We start from the raw sequence: 13,763 nt of genomic DNA on the forward strand, positions 1-13,763 counted from the left end.
TTCGATGTTATTAAATGTAGTACAAATGATTTATGAATTTTCTCATAGCTGTCTCTTGCCCCAGAGAATCCACAGTTCTTTGGATAACTCCCCAATATATCCAGCTGGCCTACAGTCATCATATTTGAAAGTACCCAAGTCCCACACAAATGGATGGAATGATTTAAAAGAATACCAAGAGAATTTTTTGCAAGAATTTATGAGTTTGAGATGACTGATATCCCAAAGAAATAATATCCAGGCAACCAAGATCACTCTTTGGTTACAATAAATTAAAAAACCTTCACCAGGAGTTTCTATGATTCACAGGAAAAGTTTAAGCAATATTTAATTATACAAATAATGTACTATGTTTTCTACTTCAAAACCAAATAGTGGGTTATCAATAAGAACTGCTTAAGACAATGAGAAAAAAATCCCCCAAATTTCACTTGAAGCATTTTTGTTTTAACGGAGAGTGATAACTGCCTTATTAGGCTATTTTATTTTATTCTATTCATTGTAATGGACTCACTGTAGGGCTACAAGGAACGAGTCTTCCAAGACTCAAATATCCTCCCCACTAAACTCAGATGGACAACAGAAACTTCACACAGAGCTACTCCCTAGGAAAAAAGATTGCAAGTTTTCCCTCTTTTTTTTTTTCCCTTTTCTGTCATCTCTTTCTCTCTTTCTTCTTCCTGACCTCCCCACCTCTCCCTCTCCCTTTCAGTCTCTCCTTCACTGGGATAATTTCCACAGATAGAGTAAAGGAATGCAGTCATATTTTTTGGAGATATTTGTGAATGTACTGAATTTTGATAAATGGAGTCTAATTTTAAATTATTTAAAAGCTCTGCTAGAGCAACACAGCTGATGAATGATTGAGCTCTACATCTGAAACGAACGATGTACTATATGTTGGCTAATTGAATTAAAATAAAAAAAGAAGTTAGTTAAGAAAAAAATAAGTTCACTAGACCAGTAGTCTAAGTATTTGTATACAAATGTCGAATAAAAATTATACAAAACTTAAAAAAAAAGGTGTGCTAGAGCTTTTATATAATAAGGTATCTTTTTAAAATAAAAACAGTGACTTCAGCGATTTTAGATTTTTCCGTAGTGTGCTTTCCCAAAGGTGGTCACTTCTGTTCTTACAGCTTTTCCATATTTGAGAGCAGATGAACGGACCCATTATCAACGACTGTCTTCTATTTGAGGGCAGACTAAGTACAAAAACCAAATGTCCTTCCTCCAAGGACTTTTAAAAGTAAGATTTAATAAACACTTTAAAAGAAAAAGATAAAATGTCCAAACTGTTAATATTACTTATTTTAAAAATTAAACATCATGCTTAAAACAGTTTCCTACCTGGCTATATTAATGGTGGGGGTATGGCTAAACACTGTCTTCTGTACCTGAGTACAGGAGCCAGAGTAGTGACGGTAAAACTTAATGAATTATTAAATAAAAAACCCCACAGTTTATCAATATAGTACACAAGGCAGATAAATTCAAAAGTAGCTTTTGTGAATCTGGTGATTTGTTGGTAAATTGCTCCTTAGTGTTAGAAGGACTGAGTGAAGTAATACCTTCCAACTGTACGAAGTACAATGAATGGAGAGGAAAACTTTTCATGCCACAGAAAATTCAACAGTAACTTAAGGCACCTGCAAATCCAAACGATTTTCTAACTATACATCAGCCAATAACTAAAAGATTTCCAGAAGAGGTATTTAATGGATCAGAGAAGTGAGTAATGTTATTATTTGAAGATGCTAAATTATAAAATCTTATAATAGCAAATATATGAAAAAAGGCATTTATTTATTTATTTATTGCCAAATGCGAATTGGCCAACTAGGTCACAGATGGTACTGGTCCTTCTTGATGGAAGCTATAATTGATGCTCAGTGTCAGTTTGTAGACACATTTGGGACACAGTACAAGTCAAAGCTGAAGCAGTAGGGTTAGAAGAACTTCTACAGCTAAAACCGGAAAAGCCACTTTTATCATAATTTGTACAGGAAGTTATTTGAGCAATGAAAACTATTAGCAACTGAAAAGTACCTGAAAAAGATCTGTTGGAGAACTCCTGATATGAAAAGTTCATACAGGTACATAACTAATTGCAATATCTTTTTTGCAATCCTATGTGAGTCAGGAGAAATGACTGGTTTTATATACCCAGAAACTGCATTTTTTAAATAAAACAGAAGAAAATGTTCAGATCATCCAAAGGAGAGATTAATAATATTCATATGTATTGGCTAGAAGATCACACGTTTACTGATTACTGGGACAATTATTTACTGAAAGTTTATAATGTACAAAGCACTGTGCTAGGTACAAAGGATCTGAAAGTAAAATAAGTCCAGGCTCTCAAGGACCTTATTTAGTAAGTTAAACTAAGGAAACACAATGAGTTATAATCTATCACATACTAAAATACCTGAACTTAGATGTTGCCAGATGGAGAAGGCTCAGCAAAGGGAAGAAAAGTGAACACCTGTTTAGGGAACTAAAGTTCAAGAGTTCCTTAAGCAGCGTGTGTGTGTGTGTGTGTGTGTGTGTGTGTGTGTGTTATGTGTGTGTACATGCATGTTCTGGGAGGAAATACTGGAAAAGAGGAGGATTGGGAATGGTAAGAGATGAAGATGAAAAGGCTATTTGAGGCCAGATTAAAAAAATGTATTCATATCATGCTAAGAAGTTAAGACTCTTCTGGGGAAAATGGGAGAGTCAAAGAAAGCAGAAGGCTGGCAAGATCTGAGCTGCCTTGTGGACCAGCCCTTTATGAAAAGGAATAGTTCTCAACAGACATCCGAACACCATAGATTACACTGATCACTGAACAGCTACGGTTTTGTCCAGAACTCTTATGTCTAAATGAGGAACACAATATCTAGGAATAAGTGTAATTGCATTAAACAGCCCGACTGGTATAATGTCATGAAGTGGCAGCAACAGTAAGAACTGAACTGAAGACAGCTCCTCAGCATGGATGCAAAAAAGGAACAGAGGGAAATCATCTATACCAAACAAGCAATGATCTGTTAATTGCACTAAATAAACTACAGCATTAAAAAGACAAAAATCTTGCCACAGAATACATTTATTTTCATATTTAGAATTACTAACTTGTTGAGATTAAACCAATGCAGATAAATAAAAGCCAGACTATGTAACAACAATCTGCCCACCTACTGTGGGGAATGTGAGTGAAGGAGAAAGAATAGGGAAATATAATCCACAAAATATTCAGGGCAAAAATATTTTGGTTATTACAACAACCACAATTTGAGAACTATAAACATTAAATGTAAATTAGTGGTAAATCTTGTGGTGTTCTTAAATTCGATGATATTTTAAAACTCTTCTCTGCCAAGGTGTTTTATAAACAAGTTGGTAGACTGATCTCTAAGAAAACCCGTGTAATGTATCTTTTAAAAGAGAAGGATATCATTTTAAAAAGAACAAACTGAAATTATTTGAGAAAGAAAATATTGATTGATTCCATAAAAACCTAATTGAACAGTATAATCAGATGTGTTAGTCAAATATCCATTTATGCAAAACTAAACACAGCAGCCCAGCAAGGCCTGCACACATGCATTACCACTGCTAGAAACAAATGTTTAGTTTGCAGGGCTGGTGTGTATCTTTACCCTCAAAAATGGTTCTCTGTTTTACTAAAATCGAAACTCCTTGATGTGGGGAAGGTGGAAGTGAATGGCAATCATTGTTCCTATATTTTACTACCAAGTTCTGATTTAAAATATTCTTTCCCCGTAACAAAAGATACTTGTGGACATCAAATCTGAAATCTTGGTTTGGATTCGGGAAAGCATGATTACTATGAGGATTGTTTCAATGCTGAACCTGTGTACTTAGCTCCCCAGTAGTCTAGGGAAAGGTCAGTGAGAAGAAATCTTTTAAATTTCACCCAGAGACTAATAGTTAAAAAATTCTAAATAGGTCTGACAAAATGGGAAGGATACTAAAATTTTTACCGTAAAGACGGTAGTCATTTGGCTAATCTTGCTCTAAATTTTTTCTACAGCAAAGCATAAGCCAAGAGATGAAACATCTTGTAATAATAAGAGAACAATTAAAATAACAACAAAACCCAACTACTTCTTGTTTCACACCGGATGCATGGAGTGCTCTCATCAAAGCAGGACTGCCTCTACCCTCCGTTAGAGCCCCTACTTCACACCTGGTTAAGGAAAGCCTAGAAGCATCCCTTAAGAATCATCAGTCAAATGTGCTGTATTAAGCCACAGAACAATAAGGACCTGGGTAAGTTAGGGAATGTTCTACTTTTATAAGTTCTAAAACTTTTCATGTCATTAATTGAAAAATCTCTTCTCAAGAAGACGCCTTTCTCGGGTTTAGACAAGCTTTTAGGGCAATGAATATACAGACCTTTACCATTACATAATCAGAAGACAGTTCTAGCTGTGGCTACAAAACTATTTGATAGAGCCTATAAAGACACGAATGGAAATCAGTTTCAGAGCGATGCATTATACCTACCTCTGGGTTCTCCTAAAGTCATGTAATACTCCCTGTTCTGCAGTTTCTAGGCCAGAAAAACATATACTAAATTACATTAATTCTGCTCCATGTAGCTGGAATTACCAAAGGTTGTTTTTGGAGATATTTCTATTAATATTTCCTGAAGAATGATTTCATAGAGTATTTTTCAATTATGTGATCAAAAATTACCTTCAAAAGAATAAACATACTAATGTGTTCTCCTGATGAGTCTCTGTCAGAGCCGAACCCTGACATACTATAGTTTCATGTTTTAAAATGTACCCTAGTTCTGTTCTATTTCGTGCCCTCTTCAGCAAACCACACTGATGCTAATTCTATGGCCCTGTCTGAGGTGAGCCGTAACAGTTTCTTAAAGAAGTAACGTGCTTTACCTCCGAAGAAACTCAATTTCAAATAAAATACAAGCAAAACAAAATACATGGCTCCATCACACAACCAGTAATCCACCAAGAAGGCTCAAAATTCAAGACCAAATAACAGAATGATAATAACAACCATTTATTCAGCCTGTATTCCCCTTAACAGGGTACACAGTTATGTCTTGATTTGCCACTTATTACTATAGGACTGTGAAGGCAGAAGCCCTATTTTGTCTTTTTTACAGTCATGACGTCAGAAAGTAGGTAGTAGGCGACTTATAAGAGAGACTCAATGAATAAATGCCAAATGAATTCAAGAGCGGGAGGAAGGAATGGATATTTCCTTGAATCCAAAGAAAATGATTTCTACTCATTCTACCTGCTGTGTCTTAGGGAAACCTCCTAGAGATCTGAGCAGACTCAAGGCTGTAATGCATCACTCGATCAATCTTGCTGTCATAACGTATTATACTCTACAATGACGGACCTTCGAGGCTGCCTCTCCAGGACTCATTCTTTCTTCCTAAAGCTCCAGGGAACCATGCCTTTGTGAGGGGCTGAATGCACCTTCAGCTTTAGGGATGGAGCCCATGACTCAGGCTAAGCCAATAAGAACACGTCATCCTACTAGCTACTGGGGGTGCTAGGGGTTTCAGAAGATCTTGTGACATAAGCATTTTCAGAGTCAATCTTGGACAAAGGCCTTCTCTCTTAATCATGACCTGGAGAACTGGTACTCCTGTGAGGTCAGTTAGCCCAAAGATTAGGCCAACAAAAACAGAAAAGGGCAGGAAAGAGAGAATTATAGGGAGAAGAGCTACAAATCCAGTGACATATTATGAACCTCAGTATCAAACCTTGCTTAAAGCCAAATCTACCTCTGGTTGTACAGGTGAACCATTTCCCTAACTGTTTAATTCATTTGAAGTGGCTTTTTGTTCATCGCAATCATGTGAAAATGTTAAATGTTTTAAACTTCTTAGATCATTAGTATAGCTTTGAATATAGTCTGTGTGACACTGTATGGTTATATTCTCCTGTTCCTCAATTATATAATAAGAACTGATTTAATTTGCTCACTTTATATCCTGGTAGCACCATGTATAGACTAAATAACTGATGGAGGAAAAATCATGAAAAGGTAAACTGTAGAAGCTCAATTGGAGATTCAAAGAAACAACATAAATGATAAATATGTAAAATCAAAACAGCATACATTTACACACTCAACTCACTTACAATCTCATCACCTGGTGACAGCCACTGTTAGTTAGCACGTGGGTATCTATCCTTCCAGTCTTAATTTCTGTGTGCGAGGGAATATACACATTCCCTTATCATTGGGTAATAGCGTTCGCTTGTCCCACCTCGGCTATTATAAATAGTGGATGAACAGCCTTGTGTATAAGAATGTGCATGTGATTGGGGCACCTGGGTGGCGCAGTCGTTAAGCGTCTGCCTTCAGCTCAGGACGTGATCCCAGTTTTGGGATCGAGCCCCACATCAGGCTCCTCTGCTATGAGCCTGCTTCTTCCTCTCCCGCTCCCCCTGCTTGTGTTCCCTCTCTCGCTGGCTGTCTCTATCTCTGTCAAATGAATAAATAAAATCTTAAAAAAAAAAAAAAGAATGTGCATATGATCAAAATTTCTGATTATATCTTAAAGAGAAATTACCAAACGTGGGTTTACTGAGTTGAAGTAGATGAATGCTTCTAATTGATATTTTTAAATAGTTTCTGATTTCTATCAAACTTCATTTCCACCAACAGTTAATGTGTACCCAATTCCACCTTACTCTTGACCGTTTTATAAGTGAAAATGGCATTGGTTCATTACACATAAGTAGATACTTTGCATGTTTATTAGTTATTTTTATTTCTCTTCCTGTGATTTGTCTATTATCCTTTGCCAATTTTTCTACTGTAATGTTTTCTTACTGACTAGAAGATCTATATAAATAAATGATATTAATATTTTATCACATTTTTATATTAGCTTGCCTTTCAATTTTGTCTTTCTTTTTCTGACATATACAAGTTATATAATTTTTATGTCATCCAATTTAACAGTAATTCTTTTGTGGCCATTTCCTGAGCTTCCTTTTCAGAAGACTTTAATAATTTTATTCCCACTACTGAAAAATTCGTAATATATATTTGCATGCAAAAGCCTCTGAAAGGTTCTAAAAAATACCTTCAATTTCTTAATTTAGAATTTCACAAATTTATTTTAAAATAGACCACTCCCCATCCCCACCCCCAACAGTGCACCTGTTAACATCTTGAGGAGTAGTTCTTTATTTTATGATTTATTTTTTAAAATATTTTTTTATTTAAATTCAACTAATTGGAATACTACATCAATATGTGATTAACATAACATAATAAAACAATAAAATAAATTAAAAATATAAATTCAATTAATTAACATATAATGTATTATTGGTTTCAGAGGAGTAGTTCTTTAAAAGCCTGTTTAGAAAATAAAACCCTGGAAAGTCCTTCTACATCCTCAAATTGATAGTCACCTGTGTTTATTTCTGTTTTTTTTTTTTTCTTTAAATGGCTTTACTTTTCATACCTAGTGTTTTAATCCATCTGAATTTATTCTGATTCAAGTATAAGGTTAGGAACTATCTGTATTTTTTTTCTTTCCAAATGTTATCCAACTGTTTGGCATCTTTCTCCCATTGATTTCTAAAGCTACCTTTATTGAGACTACATTGTTCTCTATACTTATGTCATGTACAGCATTCTCTTTGTTGGTATGCTTACTGGGTACTGTTTTGATGACAGTAGTTTTATGAAATGTTATGTCTGGTAGGATAAACTGAACTCTGCCCTCTGCTCTTCTTTAATGAAAATTTCTTTGCTTATCTTTTTTATCACTTAAAATAACCTCTAATATCATTTGAGAGTTTTTAAAAAATTCTGCTGAGATTTTTGTTAAAGTTACATTAAGCTAATAAATTAATTTGGGAACTGATACATTTATAATAATCCATCTTTGTATCCAGGAACATAGTATTTCTTCACTTACACACTCCTCATATCTCAGTACATTATTAAATATTACTTTCATATTTCTCACATTTCTTGTTAATATGAAGTTCCCCTCCAAATAGACTCTATGCTATTATTTTCACTGAGACTTTCTCCTTATTTTTATTAACTCTTACTGAAATGTGGGGGAAACTACTGATTTTTAAAGTATCTATATGATTTAATGCAGACTTTAATTGGTTCTAATAGTTTTTAGATTGATTATCAAGGATTACCTAATAAAAATTATATTATCTTTCCATAATGATAATTTTTGTCTCTTACCAATAGCTATGCCTTTTATTGCACTGGCTAATGCTTACTGAACTCTGGCAAATAAAAATGATAATATGGGCATTCTAGAATTTAATGGAACTCTGTTAATATTTTTCAAACTATAATGATGTCTGTTCAATGGAGTAAGATATTCTTTACATTGATATGGAGGTACTTTCTATTTCTAGTTCATTGAGAATTTTCTAAAAAGGATAGGAAGTGAATTTTGTCTAATGTCTTATCATCTCCTAACCTATATGGGTGTTTTCCTCTGACCTAGTTATTGGGTACATAAAACTAGTATATATTCTAATATTAAGCATGCTTGAATTCATGAAAAAAAATCTTATTCGGTCATGACACATTTCTTATTATATATACTGCCAAATTAAAATTGCTAATATTTTGAGATTCCTGCATCCATATTCATAAATGAGATTATATTATGATACTTTGTGAAATTTAATGAGTTTTCCTTATTTTCTTTACTCTGAGATAGTTTATATAGCTTGGTAATGAACTGTTTTATGGATGTTTAAAAGAGCTTTTCCATAAACCGTTTTGGATTCATAGACTTTTGAGGACATAATTCTTTAAAAACATTTAGCATTTCTTCCAAGTTTACTGACTATCCAAGTTTTCTATGACCTGTTGAGTAAAACCAATCGTTTATGTTTTCTTAGGAAGACAGTCATTCCATCAGGCTTTTCAAATATGTTAGTGACACAATTATATGTGAATTGATTTCTCCAGTCTATGGCTTGATCCCCACTCCTGGCTAATTTTAGCAGCTATCATTTCGTTTTGTTTTTCTTATTGAGACTTGTTACAGATTCATTCCACCATTTTGTTCTTATTTTTGCAAACAGTTCCTTAATTTGGTAAATTTAGTTATTTGTTTTCTAACTTCATGCGTTTATTTTTATATTTTCATTTTTCCTATTTTCTCTTTTCGATGTAAAATTTCTTTTTTTTAATAGAGAGAGAGAGGGAGAGAGAATGTGTGCAGGAGTGGTGGGGGAAGGGCAGAGGGAGAAGGAGAGTGAGAATCTTAAGCAGACTCTATGCTCAGAGTGGGGCTCAATCTCAGGACCCTGAGATTATGACCTGAGCTGAAATCAGCAGTTGGACACTTAACTGACTGAGCCACCCAGGCGTCCCTTGATGTAAAATTTCTAATTTTAGCTGAATCTTTTTTTTTTCATTTTTCCCAATTTAACAAAGGCTTAAAAGCTAAAAAGTTGCCTGTGTTTTATATAAAGCTTTGTCTAAATTTTGTAAATTTTACATGGACTATTCTCAGTGCTGTTATTACCCAAATAGTCAACAGCAGTAATTTTTAATTTGTTGTGGGTCCATTAGTTGCTCCTATTAGTTGTTGGTTTCTTCTTTTTTAATTTTCAATCAATTAGGGTTTTGTATGTTTAACTTCTCTTACTACTTTCAGGCTGTCCTTTTTTCGCCCTGGTAGGGTAATGTGTTCTATAAATTTGTACATTTTTGAAATCTGTTGACCGTGAGTGTGTCTATGTATGAGAGACAGAAAGACTCCTGTGACGTTTTGTAATGATTTTCAATGAAAAAAATAATGAAACCCCTTCTTTATTGATGATATACAGATCCATTATGTAAAATCAAAGAAGTTCTTCTTACTGGGGAAAGTGTGGGGGGAGGAGGGAGGCTAGAGACCCACCAAAGTTCTCCTCACCTTCCCTAAACAGCACCCTGGAATCCTTGGAGTTACCTGGATAAGATTTGAAAACTGCTGCTCATTGATAAAATGTTTTATATGCATCTATAGATAACTTAAATTTTTATTATTAAAAAATTTTCCCCCAAGTCAATCTGTTAAGTACTGAGAACAGTGTTTCAGTCTCAACAAATGCATTTCTCTGACCTCTCCCCGAATTACTGGAAGCTTTTACTTTGTATATTTCAATTCTCTGGAATTTGATGATTAACATTTTGTATTTACTCTTTTCACCACAGGCAGCATCATTTAGTAACATGAAATTACTGACATTGTTCCCTTTTAAAGCTTTCCCCCTCGAACCTTCTTTTCTCTGAACTAATAACTGCTACTATTAGCATCTGAGTTTGTCTGATACACCTTTGATTGTTCTTTTACATTTAAAAAAAATCTACTAAAACTATATTTCTATTCTTCTAGAATACGCATGGAGGCATAATAGTATGTATGTAAATGTATATGCATCTCTGTATATATCAGGTATGCATGTATGTACATAAACTATATCATTCCAGTATATAAATTCTGTATTTCTTAATCTCATGTACACTTAAATTTTACACTTTTTTCTGGGTTTCATTTTTAAACTCAATGTTTTTAATTTTTTTCATATTTGTAAACATTTATCTTACTAGAATTAGCCTTTTTTCTTTTATGAGGAATCTTATCTAAGATATTTTTGAATTCTTAGTCTTATAGGCATTTTATTTTACTTTCTATTATAATTAAAAATAATAATAATAATAGATAGAGAAGGGGAATGGCAGAAAGAACAGACTTCAAAACCAGAAGATGGAGAATGTCTATCTATAGCAATCCACCGCTCTGGCTTCTTCAGTGAGTTTGCCAGTACACTTAGCTCCACAAATGATGACACTGGGTCTCAACCTCCCCAGGGATCACAACCTCATTATACTTGGGGCATAACAGAGTGGTGAACCTGATTTCGCTGATCATTCAGCTTTTAGGAGAAACTCTGTGTTTTAAAATCCATAGCCAATCACTTTAGGTTAAATTCAGATGGCCACCTGGAATGTCATTCAATTTTAAGCCAATTAAAAACGTTTTTAAGTGATCTTCAATTTTGTGTATTCTACTCTGCTTATTTCTCGATCCCAGTATCAGGCCTTTGAGGTTTTAGCACCGTATTTTATTTACAGGCCGGTCTCTCCGGAGGGCTCTAATCTTTGCTTACTTTGATCAATTTGAGGATTAGTCAGAAGGCAGAGTTCACCCAACTTTTTAAGCATTCACTGTTTACATCCCCTTCACAAACCTAGTAGTTTATTAGAGCAGATATTTAACTTGATTGATGATAAACTTGAGCTTCTCAGGTTCCTTCACGGTGACCAGCTGGGTCTTAGGTAAGGCTCTTCTGTGAAGGAGCACAGTCCTCTGTTAAGAAAACTCAAAGCTGGGGCACCTGAATGGCTCAGTCGGTTAAGTGTCTGACTTTGCCTCGGTCATGACCTCGGGGTCCTAGGATTGAGTCTCACTGTGGACTCTGCACTCAGTGAGGAGTATGCTTCTCCCTCTCCGTCTGCTTCTGCCCCTGCTCATGCTTTCTCTCTCTCTCAAGTAAATAAATCTTTAAAAACAAACAAAAAAATAAAACAAAACTATTTTTTGTGACCACCCTCTTGGCCTTTGGTTGACATAGCCACATTTAATTGATTAATGCTCAAAAAATTAGAATGTAAGAGTCAATATCAACAGTAAAACACATCTGTGTCATTCTGGGGTGGGGGTTAAGTGGAGGAACGGAGAGGAGTTGTGAACATTCAAATGTATTATTATGCTTACCAAATCCCTGCTTCTCTTTCCTAGCCCCTAGAAAGCAATTCTGAACATTATTTAATCCTTATTTGATATTTTGTAAGGATCTTCAGAGACAATGGATCATAAATCTCTACTATACATATACCCAAGTGTTAAAAATTTGGTGGTGGATGAAAACTAAAATAGGGTAAGAGTTAGTTAACTGTCATGATGAAGGACAAGCAAGTAGAAATGGAGGTGAAAATCCAGATTTTTTATATTTCAGGTCATATAGTCTTTAATAGTGATGAAATAAATTATGAGTGAAACACAAACCCAGGCACATATAGAAATCACCTAAAACAAAAGGGAAGAACTCGTTTTTTGGTAGGCTTGCTCAATATTTTGAGAAAAAGCTAGGATCCCAAGTGGGTTTTTATGTCTATAAATATTTTTTCCTAAATTACATTTAAATTAAAAAAAAGAGAGAAAGGAAAACAGTAATAAGTTTTGTTGGTAGGTCTATACCATTTTCATACATTCTTGGGAAGAAGGTAGCAAACAAAATTTCTGCAGCAGTAAGTGATGCTTAGAGAAAAATGAAATCACGGAGTGATGCCAGGGCTGATGACTCCCTGCACTTGAAAAGCAGAGATTGCAGTCTGTGAGTCCAAAGTGCTTTCATACGGACTGCTGTAGTTGTGGTTTACGCTTGCAACTATAACCTGTCAAATTAGAACCAGGCAAGGCCATTGCTCTTAACGGTTCCACGTTCTACTGTCTCCAGTTATAAATCCAGCACTTTTTATTCAGTTAAACTCTGTTATTTGGATGAGTAGAATCTCAAAACTGCTCTTTGTTATCTTGGTTAGAGAAGCTTTTAGTTATGATATAAAGCTTAAGGAGCTGCCAATCTTTTTTTTATTGCACAGATGAAGCTGAATTGCGCTGTAACCATTTTCACCAACTAGTGATATGTTATTATGCTGGTTACCACTATGTAATCTATAACTACAGGGAAGACATATAGAAACTGCGTCAGTTCCCACACTTTTCCTCTCCTGCCTTTCCGGATACTTTATTGACTTGAACTTGTACCTTACTGACTCATCGTTTTCCAAGCCTACAGTAGCCTGCTATTATGAGCTTAGTATTACAACATGCTCCATTTCTTCTCTTCTCCTTGATTGTGGAATGCCCTTCCAGGCAGTGGGCTTGGTGACAGAGATTTTCCCACCAAAACTGAAAAGATACTTGTTCCACTTTATTAATGTTTCACGTAGAGTCCTTCCTTAGTGAATCTTTCTTAATGCCCATTAGTGTAATATAAAAATGTTTTTTTTTAAAAAGCATAAACAATATTTGCTCTCTGTATAATGCATCATAAGTGAAACCATGCCACTGAACAATCATATCCTGTTTAGGCCATAATGACATCAGAAATATATGTTTATCATCTGCTTTGGACAACTTAGCATGATTTTGGCCCACGGCAAAGTTGAACTAAAACCATTTGCAGTTGCCCCAAACCAAGATAACCACACATTTTTAAGGTAATTGATACCTAAAGAGAACATTGCCTTTAGATCACAGTTCATGATCTAAGCATACTAATTCTTTAAAGAAGGTTGTTAAAGTTTATAAAGCATGTATGTCTATTGGACTTCCTCCAGAATTTAACATGAAATAATTATATTTTTAGCATGCATAGAGATTATTAGCATGGTCTTTTGGAGTTCTGAAATTACCTCTCTTGCCCAATTTAAAGAGAAGGGGAAAATGGAGATTTTTTCTTTTCTTTTTTTTTTTTTTTTGTTTACATGTAAAAGTATAATAATAAGGGCGATAAGAATAACGCTTTATATTTTGGAAGGCACTCAAATAAAACCATTCATTTTTATTTTTGAATAAGTATTTAAGGAACCAATAATTTTATGGATAGATAGCTTAGGCAAATAGAAGGCACACAATTTTCATATGTATTGTGAAAACATATCCAGGGAACGCAAACACATGTCACTAACTTTGTGTTACAGGG

The 13,763-nt window shown here is 34.5% G+C and overlaps 1 protein-coding gene across 3 annotated transcripts in view; it reads right to left on the reverse strand.

Annotated features, from left to right (window-relative positions):
- The window catches only part of SUPT3H (SPT3 homolog, SAGA and STAGA complex component), a 535,243-nt gene that overhangs the window by 153,003 nt on the left and 368,477 nt on the right, over positions 1–13,763 (reverse strand). The gene's annotated exons all lie outside the window — the stretch shown is intronic.

Source organism: Ursus arctos, unplaced genomic scaffold (assembly GCF_023065955.2).
Source record: "Ursus arctos isolate Adak ecotype North America unplaced genomic scaffold, UrsArc2.0 scaffold_29, whole genome shotgun sequence".
In the NCBI taxonomy this organism is placed as follows: domain Eukaryota; kingdom Metazoa; phylum Chordata; class Mammalia; order Carnivora; family Ursidae; genus Ursus; species Ursus arctos.